Source organism: Notechis scutatus, chromosome Z (assembly GCF_049901735.1).
Source record: "Notechis scutatus isolate UNSWTSFEM ecotype Mainland chromosome Z, rNotScu1.2, whole genome shotgun sequence".
NCBI lineage: Eukaryota > Metazoa > Chordata > Lepidosauria > Squamata > Elapidae > Notechis > Notechis scutatus.
The window spans coordinates 96,832,023-96,848,567 of record NC_142025.1 but is presented as its reverse complement, the minus strand read 5'-3'; the positions used below and the strand labels follow the sequence as shown (position 1 = coordinate 96,848,567).

At 37.6% G+C, this 16,545-nt stretch overlaps 1 protein-coding gene across 3 annotated transcripts in view; it reads right to left on the bottom strand.

The window, feature by feature from the left end:
* The window catches only part of SRCIN1 (SRC kinase signaling inhibitor 1), a 263,536-nt gene that overhangs the window by 163,872 nt on the left and 83,119 nt on the right, over positions 1–16,545 (bottom strand). Inside the window, exon 1 of one of the 3 annotated variants that reach the window (XM_087947869.1) lies at positions 9,629–10,551. The exons of the other annotated variants lie outside the window; for them this stretch is intronic. The gene's annotated coding sequence lies outside the window, so the exon portion shown is untranslated. Of the gene's footprint in view, positions 1–9,628; positions 10,552–16,545 lie in introns of those variants that run through there. 3 annotated transcript variants of the gene reach the window in all.

The following is a 16,545-nucleotide window of genomic DNA, read 5'->3' as shown; positions in this document are numbered from 1 at the left end:
AATTCCTAGCAGTAGGAAAAGCAAGGCTTTAACCACACCCCTTTATCAGCAGGAGACACTGCAGGTTTCCTAAAATTAGACTGCTGCTTGAATACAACCTGCCTGCATTGGGATGCACTTTCCTGAATTAAAGATAAAAGCAAGGACATATTTATTGGAAACTGAAAAATGATAGGAATCGTGTATAAAAGCACACATATAAAAGGTACAATTGAGAGATACATAGTCCCCAAAGCCTATCAGAGAACACATACATGATAACTAGGAAATAAATATAAATTATTCCATAGTAAAAGATTTTTGTGCCTTTTTTCCCATGGTATCCAAGATATATATATAACATATGATTGTCCTGCACAACAGCTGCTTAAATTCATATTTCTTTAATATCTAGGCAAACTAGAAGTAGTTTTCGACTTACAACCACAATTGAGACTGGAATTTCCATTGTAAGTTGATGCAGTTGTAAAACAAGTCATCACATAACTGGACTCAATTTTATGATTGTTTTTACAGCATTTATTAAGTGAATCACCATGGATGCTTAATGAATCATACAATCATTAAGCAAATCCAGCATTTTGAATTGATTTTGGTTGTCAGCTGGAAAGTTGCAAATTGTGATTATCTGAATATAAGACTCTGCAACCATCATAAATGTGTAAGCTAGTTGCCTGTTGTCCAGATTGAATCACATGACTACAGAAATGATGCAAGAGTGATAATTTTGAGGATGGGTTGTAAACTCCTTTTTCCAAGGCCATTGTAATTTCAATGTGTCTTTAAATAAAGAATTGTAAGCTGAGGACTATTGCACTTGCCATGTTTCACATCTGGCTGCATCCATCAAGGGTTGTACATCAAGAACTACATGCAATTCATGAGCTCTATCTGCCCCACTCTTTTTAATAGATTCAATTATTTAGTCAGATGAAATTTGAAAACATTTTTCCTAAATAAACCTTATATAGTTGGAGGAAACAGTGTGCCTAGTTAAAAATAGGACCGTTTTGGGCTAGAGCTAATATATAATAATATAGTGATACAACAGATACCAAAAATACAAATGATGGAGTAAATGTGTGTTATAATCAGAGCTAACTGTCTAAAGGAAATATGCCAAATTAATGAACAACTCTTCATGCAAATACAAGTGGGTCTCATATGCAAAACTCACTTGACCTTTTATGGATTGACAAACAACAAATCCAAGTGTGTCATTGAATAATGTGTGATATCAACTTCTCTATCAAGATAATTCAGGAAAGACTTCATTGGAGAAGTGATTGAGGAAAACTGAAGACTCAACAAGTCACAAAAATGGAACTGTTTTCTGCATAAGAAATGAATTGAGATAAAGATTAGAGGGCAAATAACATCTGGTAACAGATGAGCTTGAATTGTATGGAACAATAAAAATGTTCCATATACCCAAGACTTATTGTTGGCCTTCTGGAGTTGGAATTCCTTCCTCTTTTTTAATTGGTAAAAATTGCTTTAGAATCCTCTACTCACTACAAGAAGTTCAGTAGCAATGCTCTGCTTTGTTTTCATGTGCCTTAATAGATTCTTTGTCTTGGGAAGAAATTGTGCTCACAAAGAGAAACAACATGCAAAAACAGAAAGGGAATTCAGGGGACTTGAATGGGGTGGGGGGGAGGGGGGAATGAAACACCTCTGGTGAAGAAACAGTCAGATTTCCCTAAATTTATAAATCATTAAGAATGATAGCTATAGAATGGATGTAAGAATTTCCAGACAGTTGTTTATGAATGGAACACATTGCTTTGGAAAATGATGGACTCTTCCTTGATAAGATTTTTAAACTAAGATAAGAATGCTTTGCTAAGAGGTCAAGCCATACAAGTTTTGAAGAAGGATTAGCTTTGCTTTGCTGTGCATTCAGGTTTAACAGATGGCATTTGGGGGCTGAACTGTTATACTGTTAGTATAAACTAGCAGCAAGGAGAAAGTAGATCCAGGCCTGATAGTAAACCTCTAGAATGATTTGCAATAGGTTCGTATTTTTGACTTTAGCCAATTAATAAGAAGATTCTTCTTTTTAAAAAATTAAGAGACCATCTTGTTTATATGCAAGAACTTTTTGCTCTGCTCTGCTCTTGAAAATATGTTCCCTTGTTATATATTTGCACAGGTATCTTGTTCCTTAAGTTAAGGAACTTTATCCATCCTACTCCCCCCTCTTTAAAAAACAAACAACCCTATAGCCTGAATTCTGTCCAAACAATTGTATACACAAATATGGCCCAAAGATTGACTTTATAGAAGGCAGCTTCTGGAGTTCTATAAAGTAATTTCTAATTACTGTATGTTGGTGTTAAATCCCCAATGACTGCTTTTATTTGTTTGTTGGCTTGTTTAAGGTGTTCTCCAATCAGTGTTGATTCTTGGTGGAGAAGTCCCTGGGACTGAGAGAGAATAACTAGCCAAAATCACACGACTGCCTCCTAGTTTCTAGTCTGATGATGCCTTAACCGCTACATTAGATAGGCTCTGTCCAAATGAGTTTATTGCTGAACTAATGTAATATGTTTTGCATTTAAAGTGGAAACCAGGAGTAATCAAATTCCCTGCAGTCAAACAATATATGATTCTAACAATTACACTGCTTATAATGTCTTTGAAGGACACCTAGCTGATTATTTTCAGTGATAAAATGCTGAATTTAATGGATGCTTAGCCTGATCCTACAATATTGTCTATGGATAAGTTTGGGCAAGAGATGGACGAAATTTGAAATTAAAGAAAAAAGGTAGAATTAGAAAGGAAAGAATAATGGTTAGATTAATAGCATTAATATTGAATAATAATATAGGAAAATGCCCATCATTATGATAGACAGGATAATGTGAGGAAAAGCAATAATGTTTCTTAATAAAGTTCTTTACTTTTATCCTTTATGTGAATGACCATTTAGCAATAACCCGCTAATGCATGAGCAAGCAGATGAGTGCCTTCTCAAATTGAAAAGCCAGATCAATCTATTTTTCATTTATGTAAATTTTTGTGCTTCATAATTAGGGCCCACATCCCCTTTTTTCATTAGAAATGACAAAATCCAGAATTTATATTATACAAACCCCTTCCTACAAGATATGCTTTGTATGCAATTTGTAGCATTTTTTCCCCTGGAGCTATGCCTTATGAAGAATAATAGCACACATTAGCCCCAACGAATCCTCCCAAGTAATTCAGAAATACTATGGTATAAGGCTGCTCTCTGCCTTGATCTATAGCTGGGGATGAAGTCAAAGCCTTATCTGTACAGCCCAGTCCTGAATTCTATTTCTCAGTCACATGAAGATGCTGCAGTTTGAAGGACTTACTTTTTTATAGGTACCTACTGCCTACCTACAGTACTAGAGCTAAATGCAGTGGTGGGATTCAATTTTTTTTACTACTGGTTCTGTAGGCGTGGCTTGGTGGGTGTGGCTTGGTGGGTATGGCAGGGGAAGGATACTGCAAAATCTCCATTCCTTCCCCACCCCACTAACCTGCTTTCCAGCTCTGTTCTCCTGTGCAGGGCAACAAAAGAAGACCCAGCCGATCAGCTGGGACTCGGGAGGCAGAGAAAAGATGGGGGTGGGTCCAGTCAGAGTGGTATTTGCCAGTTCTCCGAACTACTCAAAATTTCTGCTACCGGTTCTGCAGAACTGGTCAAAAGCTGCTGAATACCACCTCTGGTTAAATGTTACAAAAAAGACATGGTTCTTTGCCCCAGTGAGGTTACAAATGAAATATTGGTGTTGAGGGAGATGCACAGCTAGCAGTATAGAAAGTGGGTGGGGGTGAGGGGGCGTGTTTGATGCAGGTACACAATAATGGACAAGAGATGCTGATGATACAGATGTATTTGGGCAGTAGAGCAGAAAGGCATGTTTTGAGAAAAAAGACAGTTGATGAAGGGGCAGAGAGACTGGAGGCTTTAGAGCTGCCAGAACTAGCAAAGGCTTTGGTATCTCTGATAAATGATTGCCACTTCTGCTGATGCTTTAAAGCAATTTTGTCCACAATCAGGCCTCATTTGCATAATGAAAAACATCTGCACTATTTTTTTTCTGTTCCGTTGCCAAAAATAGTTTTTGACACTGCAGAATTTGCATATGGTTTACCACCCTTTTCCTTGCTCCCCCAAAATATAAATTAACCCTTCCTTGAAGATGCCTTCCATGACTGCTGTTTAGAATTCTTTGCATATAACTAGTTAAGAACAATAATTAGTGGCTCTAAAGAAAATGGCAGGCTGCTCTCTTCCCCCACCCTCCTCCAGCCACCTATTACCAATACATTTGTAGTGAGCTTAAAGAGGAATGTATAAGCATTACAATGTGCAATGCTATGGGATACTTGTGGTTCCTGTCTAAAAACGTCCAGTAGAACCAATGATATTGCAGAGGTCCCGATATTCACAAGGATAAAGACTTTTGTTTAGCTCTAGTTTCAAAGAGATGCTTTTTTAAAAAGTGAAACTGATTATTTTAGTATTACCTATTTCAGGGAACACACCTTTGCATCCTTAATTGTACATCACTCTAATTATTATAAAACCAGTTTTACTGCATCGGCACAAGGCAGAAGATGAAATATCCGTTCCATTCAGCTTATTGTCTGTTCTGAAAGCCAAAAAGATAGACTTGAACACTGGTGCTTTCCCAAATTGCAGAATTTGATGGTGAGAAATATAGAGCGCTACACTTAGATGGAGAAAACAGTTATACAAATATAGGCTAGGTGACTGAGTTTGCAATACTACTTAGGAAAGGTGTCTTGGGTAGACCACAAATTAAACATCAACCACCACTACACTATAGCTGCAAAAGAGCTAATGCAATCTTGCTGAATCAACAGAGGTATAGTGTCAAAAACATAGGAAGTGATATTTCTGTTTTATGTCTTATTGGCCAGACACCTGGAATACTGCATCGAGTTCTAGTTGCCGCAATACAAATACACTGAAAAATTGAAAGGGGCACAAAGTGATGAAAGAGCAGAAGGGCTTAGAGGCTAAAACTTACGAAGGAAGTTTAAATGAGGTACTTAGCCTAAAGAAAAGAAGGCTAAGGGGACACATGAAGCAGTCTTCAAATACAGGATGGGCTATCAAAATTCAAGAGATGGAAGTTCCACAGGGGGAGCTCCAAGAAGACTAAAGATGACTTTCCTCCTTGTGAAAGCTATTAAACAATAGCAACATAATTAGAAGTTTTCAAGAAAAAGATAAACAACTATTTTTATCTGGGACAGCATGAAAATTTATGTCCTGGGCAGGAAACGGGTCTAGTTGCTTCCAAACCTAGAATTCTATAAGACTTTCTCAATCATGCTGAAACAAGATCCCATCAGTTGGTTCTCACCTTTTTCAATAGGATTGTAGCAGGCAGGAACAGTCCCAGTAAGAATTATTTGCCTCTCCTACTGATACTGAAATATCACCCATTACTCTTCTCTTCAGTATAGTTGATCTAATGGGTTTCACTGGCAAAATCATAGGAGAGAAAAATGTTACTCCTTTCACTGTATACTGTAGTGTAAACCAATTGAAATTGGCTTTTTTATGATTTCTTTAAATTTAATATATAAAAATGTGTCGCCCATAGATATTAATTAAACATGTGAGAACCGAGTCTTTTGCATTGTTTAATTCTAACCCTTACAGCTATCACAATATGGTGGAAAGTTTGTAAGAAATGCCTCCTGAAATCTTGCAAGAAATCAAGTAAATTTTTTTCCATTAGTTTGGGCAGAATTTTGTTGTCTAACAATATGCCTTTTCCATACAGCTAAGAAAGCAAAATAAAATTAAAAGTACCACAGAATGAAAATCATTAAATAAGGGCATAGGCACATTTGTTCTGTTTGAGTAATTCATACGGATAATAGAATTCAGATTCCTGTTTGTGATTTATACTGATAAGTTGCTTTTCTGTTTGCAAGAGAGAAATGAAATTAATAGCCTGCAAACAGTTTTATATTTTGAAACATTGAATGTTACAAATACACTGTTCAGAATGGCTTTGAAAGATTTAGGAAATATTTATTGCATGTGTAGGAATGATAAAAAGTGCAACTCTGTTCCACATGTCCCACTTCCATGATATATAATTTAGTGTCATTATTCTATACACCCAACCATTTCTGATTGCTGAGCATTAAACTGGCATATATGAATGTCAGGCAGCACAAGACAGCTGGAGCTATAGCACCATAGTGCACTGGAGGGTATCACTAGAGCCAAGGTCAGCAATGGTTTAAGTGCAGCATTCCAAGACACAGTACTGATTCATCTCACAACGCAACTGATTAAAAGCGCAAGGCTAAATATCTCTACTTTGAAAATCCACCAAGTTCACTACAACTTACTCAAGCGGCTTAAAAGACTGTAGGTTTTACTGTATTAGAAATTAAGAATGGAATGAGGAAAAAAAAATGATGTAGTTACAACATTTTGCCTTTAGGAATCTCTTTAAGCACACATGTTGCATTGCTCCTATGTTCAGTGCTTTTTCTCTTTCCCTTTTACTCCAATCCATATGCAGTTCCCTTTTCTCCAATTACACGCTTCAGTAGTGGAACATGCCAGAGCTTCTGACTGCTAAAGAGAATTAGTATTAAAAGGCCATTTGTGCAAACCACACAACAGGATGCTACTTCTTGTAGCCTTTTTTTTTTTCCTAAAAGGAAAAAAAAACTTCATTCCAACAAGCCTCTTTTATTTTCTTTTTTAATAGTAATTGTATTAAAGATTACAATTTACAACAATCCACTAATGCAAAATAAAAAATAAAAAATGAAGGTGCAGAAAGGTTAATAAGAGAAAAAAGATTAAAAAAGAAAAATAAGAATATAGTAGAGGAAAATAAAATATATATAAAGCCTCTTTTATTTTCTGCCTCAGTTCTAAAAAAAAAAAACCTGACTCATCATCAGGTACTGCTTTCCCTGACATTTTTGGGGGGAGGCAAATTGAATAGGGAGGCAATCTTGCAGGAAAAAGACACCTTCAGCTGAGCCCAAATCCAGTGAGAAGTAGCCATGCGAAGAAGCTTTCTCCGTGAAACTCAACAGCAAGGAGTTCATCAGAAGATGGGTGGAGATGAATGGAGAAACTCCAAGGTTGGAGAGAGTGTACAGCAGTTTAGTAATCCTGCATGACTGCAATCATGACTGCATAGAAATATTAAAGTCCAAGAGACCTTGATGATTAGTGCTTGGGAATCAGTCCTTCAGTTTAACTACTCAAATGTTACAGGTTTAATTCAACGGCAGATTATGCATTTCGCTTTTAAATGTTGGTGAACTAAATGCTGAGGGTCAAATTTTGGGTCAGTTTCAATCCTCAAAGCAGGTGTGACTGCATGTTGGGTTGCTACTGAGGAGTCCTTGGTGGTCTATGAGCTTGGTTGTTTCCTTGCAGACGTTTCATTACCTAAACTAAAAAAACATTATCAGTACCAATCCTAGAACTAGCACTGATGATATTACCTAGTTTGAATACTGATGATGTTACCTAGTTTGAAGTACACATTTCTCCTTTATTGGACTGCTACTAAAAGTGATGTGGGAAGTACTGTTTTTATTAACTATCTGGACAAGTCTATGAAGTTTTCTTAGCAAAGCTTTTGGAAGTAGTTTGCCATTTCCTCCTTCCTATGGCTGAGAGAGAAAGAGACTGGCCCAAGGTCACCCAGCTGGCTTTGCATCTAAGGTGGGACTAAAACTTATGAACCTGGTTTCTAACTTGATTCCTTCCAATTTTTGGCCTGATTCCTAATTCCTTCATTGTCTAACTTAACTTCTAAACTATGACACTAATACCCAGTTATTTGTTCTTCAAGATAAATGTACAGATATGGTATCTGGTTAAATTATATAGTTACTGAAAATATATGAAAACATGAATTTAAAAAAGATGGCTGTGTATTTGAATACATAAATGGGGACTATCTGAAACATTTACACATCATAAGAAAAGAGCAGTTCCTCATTAGATAAGTATAGATGTCTCTGACACAATTAAAAGTGATTGATGGAGCACTATCTGCCAGGGTTTTCAGGGGATTATTTCCTTGTTCATTATTGGGGAGAAAGATAACACTGATACTTGGGTTTTCTACCTCAAGTATGAAAATATTACTGGATCAAAGAAAAAGCTTGTATTACATGCTAATTCAATAAATTGATGATGGTAGAAATATGCTCAATGTATGGACAAAATCTAAAATTTGGGTGCATTTGCTGCTTTAGCCAAATTTCAAAGCCACAGTAAAACTCTATAATTTGCTTGAATTTAGTTCCTGCACTCTACCTTCTCACTTAGAATCTACCACTGCCAAGCACTCCTCCCCCATCCTTTCCACCTGCCAAAAGCTGTCCGGTTTCCATCCTGCTCTCTGAACAATAGCAAATTGCCTGAAGCTCTGCCCAGTCTATAGAACATACTCAATACCCCCACACCCCCATGCTCACAATTTCTCTCTCAGTAGCTAATGGTTGAGATTCTGTTTGCAATGCCAAAAGCAATTTGAGCACACACAAAAAATGGAATCTCTCTCTCTCTCTCTCCCACCCTCCCTCTCTTTTCCCCCTCCCCCTCCCTCCCACCCTTCACAGAACCATAGAAAAGAAAAAGAGGGGAAAGGAAATTGCTCCAACCTTCAAACCAGCTTCTCTACCATTATGGTGGGCTTAACCTCTTTAACACCAAGCATTTATCTCAGAAGAAAAAGCCCAAGCTTTGCATTTTTAAAAGCTTAAATAAACAGGAGCACCAAATCCATTGTTTCATTTGCATGATGGACCTATACCTTACATACCCCAGATATAATGTAAATTATTCTAAAACATTTGCCCGACAGCAACTCCTGCTCAGCTAAGGGTCATTGTGGGGTATATGCGTAAAGGAAGACAGGGATCCTCCTCTTATGATGGGTGATAGTAGCACTGCTATAAGGATGAAATAAAAGATCAGTGTTGTCTGCTAAGATTTTGGTTGGTGGGAATGTCCTTCAGCCATGTGACTGGCTGAACTAGGACTTTAAAACAGGAAAGCTCTTTAGAGTTCAATGAAGCCATGCCGTGACTTCCTTATTTTTTATTATTTAAGACCACACTATTTTTATTATTAAATAGTGTACGGTTTTTTTTTCAACCTCTAGTCTGATGTGGTTGACCATTTAGCACTCTGTTTGTGGTATTTTATTACTTTATTTTCTTTATTTCTAGTTAAATCACAATTCTTTAATAGATTTCTATTTGAATCCTATAAGCTCTATTATAAACTATTCATTACAATGGTCAGTGACCATAATAAAGAAGTTCTGTTCCTGTCTGTCCCACCAGGTCTTGCCCAAGCAGCCATTTTGAACCAGGATAAGGGTGGAGAAAGCAACTGCCTAGCAATTAATTGTCCCTCACAGAAAGGTCAAGAGGTCCAGAGCAAAACAGATTTGTCTAGTGCAACTAGGGACAAAAGTAACAATGAAGAATGAATGAGTTAATCAGATGGATGTAGTGATGGGGAGAGAAGAACGAAAATGAATATAGAAGCAGAAAGGCCTCTCCCCATTCCCAAACAAGCTGACTAATGAAAAGATTTCCTTTCTCTTACCCTCTGGATAATTCAGGAGGAGCTCCAAGCAAGCTGGAACAGTGTCACTCCAAGAGTTTCCAAGATCTTTTCTTGGAGGTGCAGGGACTCCTTAGGTCACAACCAGGAGCAGAGTCAAACCAATGCCAAGACAAAATTCTTCCAGAAACAAAGATGCATCAAAGGACTTCACTGAAGCAAGTGTTGCATTCAGGTCCATGTATTCTGATTTATCCATTCATTTTCCTTCTACCTGCAGTGGAGGTTTTGTTCCTTAGGTGGAAGACACACCTGAGGATGTCACTGGGTTAGAGATGTGGTATCCCCTTTCTCACACACAGAAATATAGCTGCCTTAAAAAATGTGATCCTGCAGCAAAGGCAGTTCAGATTGGTAAAGCTTCTCTCTCCTTTCAAAACGAGAGCAGGAAACCTTGCTGGGTCCGTACTGCTCCCAGTACCTCACTAGCTGCTGACACCACAATGGGGAGGGGTCCCAAGCTGGACATGATGGCAGGCTTGCTCAAATCACACCCACCTTGTTGGGCGCTCACCCAAAGATTATCGGAAAAGAGGATCGCTCAAATACAGTTTATTACTGCAGTTCCATAAATCTTCATGAGGCAAGGCAGAGCGAGACAGGCAGCTGGGCCATGAAAAGGAGGGAACAGCACTCAGCAGAGCATGAAAAATAGGCAGAGTGATCATCTAGAAATGGACCAGGAAAAAAAAGCAAGAGGCAGAGAGAGAGAGAGAAAGAGAGAGAGAGACCTGCTGCAGGACATGAAATTGCATTGGGTGGGTGGGGGAGTTGCGGGAGGGAATGAAAAAAAAATAAATGAAAAATCCGTCAGAATGATGAGAATCTTCAGGGTCCAGCCATTAAGGGGGAGAAGGGAAAGAGAGCCACGCTCCTGCTCCCAAGTCTTGCTGCAGCTGCCAAGACGTGAGTCTCTGTACTCTGCATACGCAGCGCCTGAGGAAGATGCAAGCCATTCGCTGGCTCACTAGAGTTTCCCCATACAGAGATAACCCTTTCTATTCCTCACTACTGGTAAATTCATGGCCTCCATTCCCTGACCTTCCATCTCTGGCTCCCTATGCTCAGTCTCTAAAGTCAGCCACACACATGGCTATAACTTTAAACCAGGATTTAGTCCACAGATTTGTACAAGGTCTCAGAGACCACAAACCAAGGATACTTTTTTTTTTCTTGGAACAATTAAGAGCTTTAAATATATTTCTTGTGAAGAAAAGTCCAAATAATCCATGGCAATGGGATATATGGGTGATGGGAGTTTTGGTCGTCACCATTAATTATTGAGAATGTATATAATTTACAAGACACACGCAAGAAGATACCCTTTCATATGAAGATAAATGTCTACCCAGGTCAGTGGGGCTCAGTAGGCAGGACCTAGAATATCTGACAAAAGGTTGTGGGATAGACTAATAGATGAGCCAAGGAGGCTGGCAGAAAGAATTCCCATCCAAGGCTGGGTTTCAAATATGTGGACTCAAATATATCATTAAAGCATAGTTGGCTTTTTGAAGAAATAAAATTTTCTAACCCTCCTTAAATGGTTGGATTTTATACAATACATTTAAGCACAATTCACTTTGTTTCTTTTTTAGTTTAATGTACAGTGTAGCTAGGGGGGACACAGTGGTTCAGTGGATAAGACCCTGAGCTTATCAGTCAGAAAGCTCGGCAGTTCGGCAGTTCAAATCTCTAGCACTGCGTAATGGAGTAAGCTGCCATTACTTGTCCCAGCTTCTGCCAAGCTAGCAGTTCGAAAGCATATAAAAATGCAAGTAGAAAAATAGGGACCACTTTGGTGGGAAGGTATTGTAACAGTGTTCCGTATGTCTTTGGCGTTTAGTCATGCCGGCCACATGACCACGGAGACATCTTTGGGCAGCGTTGGCAGTTTGGCTTTGTAACGGAGATGAGCAGCGCCCCCTAGAGCCGGAAACGACGAGCACCTATGTGCAAGGGGAACCTTTACATTTACCTTACAGTGTAGCAACTGAAGAATATTGAGATAAACATGTTCAGGAATATGCTAGGTTATAGCTACATAAAAAGTGTAAGTTGGTCTGTTGTATTTACCCTCCTGATGTAGCAAAATTTGAATTCTCCAAATTCTCTAGCTTGGCTGACAGTTGGACATGATGTGAGAAATAACATCTCACACATTATTTTACACATTGAGATATTCCAGATTGGAATATAGTAATCAAACCAAAGCAACTGGATCTAATATCCCAAAAAGTTAGTGCCAAATTTAATGGGCAACTCAACTATCAATTTTCAATTTTTCTTTTCTTTCTTCTTTCTTTTTTCTTTTTTGTAGTTTTGATTGGTTTACCACATCAGTGCACACATCAGTGCACAAATTAAAATCTCCGTCATTCAAATTGGAGAGGCATTGCATTTATAGGCAAATAGGTTTTAATGACAAACATCAGAAAGAACTGCATACTGTAATAGTAATTTCAATGTCGTTGGGACTTGTGTGTCCAATCACACTTGGCCAATAAATAACTATTCTGTTCTGTTCTGTTCGGTCCTGTCCTATCTCATTAATTAAACAAATGTTTTTGAAACTTTCTGGACAAAATGTTAACTTTTCTGAAAGCTGATTAGAGCCTGTTCAGTGCAAGGAAAGTCAGTCAAAGAGCCTGAAAGATAGCTCTGAGAATATTAGTAAGGATTTCCCTGTGATGCAGATACAGAGACAATGGGCAGAATTCCATTTCTTCACTAAAGTTGCTGCTGTTATTTTTCACCTTCCAACAGCAGTAATCCTTGGTCAAATTACAGAATCATGTTCTAGAGTAGGGGTGTCAAACTGATGGCCCACGGGCCAGATGTGTCATGCGCAGGCCACACCTACCCCAGCTCCATGAAGAGAAAAACATCAGGATATATCACGTGGTGGCAATGTGACACCACAAGTTTGACACCCGTGTTCTAGAGCTATCTTCCCCAATCTGGTTTCTTCTACATATTCTGGACTACAGTTCTGATTTACAGTTCTGATAATGGAGAATATTTGTAGCTCAGGGTTGAAACGAAGAGTCTTTCATGCTCTCATGGGTGGGTTTCACGTGGGTGCTTGCTTGCAGACATTTCATTACCAAACTAGGTAACATCATCAGTGGACTGATGTAATGACATATCTGCAAGAAAATAACCAACCTCAGAAAGCACAGAGGTCTATAATTCTTATAATGTAACTGGTAATATGGCTATGCTGACTAGAAAATATGAGAGTTGTGAAGCACCCTACTGGAAGGTGCCATACTGAAGAAGAATCTTCTCTAAGCAATAATGGCAACCAAAGAGCAGGTACTTTTTATACAAAGTCCATATTTTCCACCTCATTTACACTTTTCCCAGAATTCTCTTCAATATTCTATCTGTGATTTCAGCACACTGTTTATTAGAACATTTGATGGAGAAAAATTTAACTTCAGGACTCTTTTAAAAAACTATATTGATCTGCAAGGAAGACAGTAATAATATAACCCACTTCATTTTACTCTGTATGCACCCAATAATTAATGAAATTATTTTGAAAAAAAAATGTGCAGAATTTTTGCAACTATTCTGAGAGGCCAAACTTTTTTTGTCAAAGATTGCCTAATCTAAACTGTTTTCCAGCTAACAGAATTATGATATTGTAATGTGTTTGACCAATTTAATTAACATTGAATTAGCTTCATCTACTGGGTTCAGGTTAATAAACAGCAAATAGATCAAATATATTGTTTGGTTGGACTTTGTGAAATTAATTGCCAGTTCATTGTTGTTTTAACTGTGTAGTTGCTGAAGGTCTGTTTTTGGTTTCTAGTCTGATTTTTTTTACTTGATTTTTTAGAGAATGGGAAGGATGTTTTTTAATGTGTTCATTGTTATGTTTTGGTATATGCTTTTATGATTGCAAACTGCTTGGAGCCATTTGGAGTTTGAAGGTATATAAAGGCTGTAATAAATCAATAAACAAATCCTCAACATAAGCAGATTAATGATACAATAAAGCACTAGTAAAGCACACTGTAGGCTAAAGGTTTTCTCAAATTAAAACGTCAGCAAAACAGTAAAGTCTTTAACTTGGCATCAAAAAGCATACAATGTAAGTGCCATATTTCTTTTTGAGAAGCATTTCATATGGACATCACCACAAAAGAACACCCTATTTTTTGTTGTTTTTCAGATGGGACGATAAACACTATGGACAGAAGGAGGATTTATATATTCTGAGGTTGTATGGACCCAAATTTCTTATTTTCCAATGCTGGTCAAGCCATCAATGTTAGCAGAAATGCAGTTCCAGTGTCACAAACTATATTCTCCATTAGGGAGTATAATAAAAATTAATTCAGAAAGTTAACAAGATGCATTTGAGAACTCTCTTCCAATGGGTGCTTAATTATTTCTTGATCTACGAACCAAACATCAAGAGCCAATTTTGTTCCAGTATATCTAGAGGTCTGCATAATAGGGTTTGGGGTTCTTTCTGGGGTTCTTTGGTCCTTTTATGCAGACCACAGACCTACTTGGTTGTATGCAGATCTGTGCCAGACGTTCCTTCCTTCCTCCCTCCCTCCTTCCTTTCCATCTTACCTTTCCTTCCCAGACTAGTGATTAATCCTATAGTACTACTATAAGATTATTGTCCCTTTGTATTATATAGTTCTGTTTTTCATTATAGAAACAATAGATCTCTCAAGGACTGTTCCCTGGGATTCAAATAATGCAATGGTTATGAAAAATATTGGGTAATATGAAATGGTGAATGTACAGTATGTAGTAGCCCTGTAGGTTTTTATCATTTTTTCATTTTATAAGTGGAATAGAAATTTGAGAGCAAAAAAAAACCAACAACATTCATATGCATGCCAAGTGGCAGGGCATGATGGCGATGACCCAGTGAAAGGGAGGGGTGCAGAAGCAGCAGAATTGTCCAGTGGTTTCCTTGGTGGCCATAATCTGGACTAAGAAACTAGCCAACACCACTTCCCAAAATTCAGATTGAATTCTGGTTTAGCTATAGCCAGGAACAACACTAGATAGGAGCAGCTTAATACTGCAATGCAGAATTTCTCCCAGTACTTCTCAAGTCTTCCCAAATCTAAATTCATAACCAAGCTAGAAGCAGAAACACCACATTCTTACAGGACATAAGTATTAGTTCAACTGCTTATCTTCTAATCAGATATATGTTGCCATTGTCCTTAAATGCTCTCATGCATTCTATATCAGACAAACAAAGCTATCCCTACAACAAATACAAACCTGACATCAGATATGGCAACATCTAGAATTAGATAGGAGACCATTTCAATCTACCAGGACATTCCATTACAGATCTTAAGTTTTTCCATTCGTGAATAAGAGAATTGCCAAAAAAAGCTCTGAGGTGATTATCTCTGAATTATAGTTCATCAAGTAGTCACCTGGGTTTGAACAGAAGACAATTATTCCTATCCACTGTACGTATTAATTAATACTGCATTGGTAACCTGACTACTTTGGTATGTATCATTTCTATTGAGTGGGTCACTGTACTTAGTTTATATATCTTCACCCTTCAGTTGAATTGCTGTGATTGATACTTTCTGTGTACATTTCCCTGCAAATTCTGTATTTAGACTCCTTACCAAGTTTTCCAAGTTGCACTTCAGTCCTAAATATGTTAGGTTTTTCAGAGATCATTAGGCTTTTTACCTTGAATATGCTCCAAATAACATGAAACACCACAAATTACAGATTAAACCTGTCCCTGGTTTATTGGCTTTTAAATTTTAAATGAAATTGTCAGTTTTGTGTCTTCCTCTGCTCAATAGAGACTAATAGAAAGAGAAAGAAGAGGATACAGGATGAAAACAAACTCAGCCACCCAAATACAGTAACACAAGTGACCCGTCCTGAAGGCTTTGCTGCAAGTCACTGTCTCTTATAAGGAACCGCGGTACAAAAGCTAGTTAGCAGCTAATATACAGGTCTGGGGAAGAAACCAGAGTTCATCCCTGTTCATTCTATCACTTCTTTTTATGATCTAATGGACGACATTTTCCCAGGATTGTCTATCAGTCACTGCTTCTTTGAGCTTGTATCAACTGGTGCTTGTGTCTTCAGTGATAGTATCTAGCCACAGTGCCATCTGTCAGATTAGTTTTTGATTGCCCTCCATTTTTCTAAGCATTGGGACTTTCCCCCCCATGACTCTTATATCTGCATTAGCATGTTTAAGCTTTATCTTCATTATCAGTGTGTCCAGTGAGTAGTTTTATTTTGCTTCATCTAGCATTGAATGACTTCTTGTATTCTTCTTTCTTCTCCTTTTCTTCTACCAATTTCAACAAATTTCTCCAGTATTCAAATTCAGTTCAAAAGCATTCAGTTTTCTTTGTTCAGCCTTTCTAATGCTCCAGCTTTCACCATCATATTAAAGCTGGGAAAAAACATGGTTTTGACAGTACGTACTTTTGTTGTCAGTGTGATGTCTTTGCCCTTTAATATTTCTTCTAGATCTGTCATAGTCATTTCATTCAGTAGCAAGCAACTCTTTATTTCCTAGCTTTAGTCACTATCCCTGTGAATTTTTGAGTCTAGGAAGATACAAATCTGTAATAGCTTTAACTTCTTATCTGCCTATTTGCTTTGAGTTGGCATTGCTAGTTGATCTAACCTTACATTTTTGTTTTGTTTTTGTTTTTATATTTGAGCAGAATTTTTTTTTATTCGTTACTTTCATTTTCAACAAGAAAATGTCTCTAAGTCTATGTGGAATTAGACTCTGGGGCTACAGTCCCTGTTTCCCTTAGCTCAACCGGGTAAATTGATAATTAAATAGATGCTTATTTGTGTATGTGCAGGCATACATAATTATAAATGATGATAACCCTTTTCTTTCCTTCCTTCCTTCC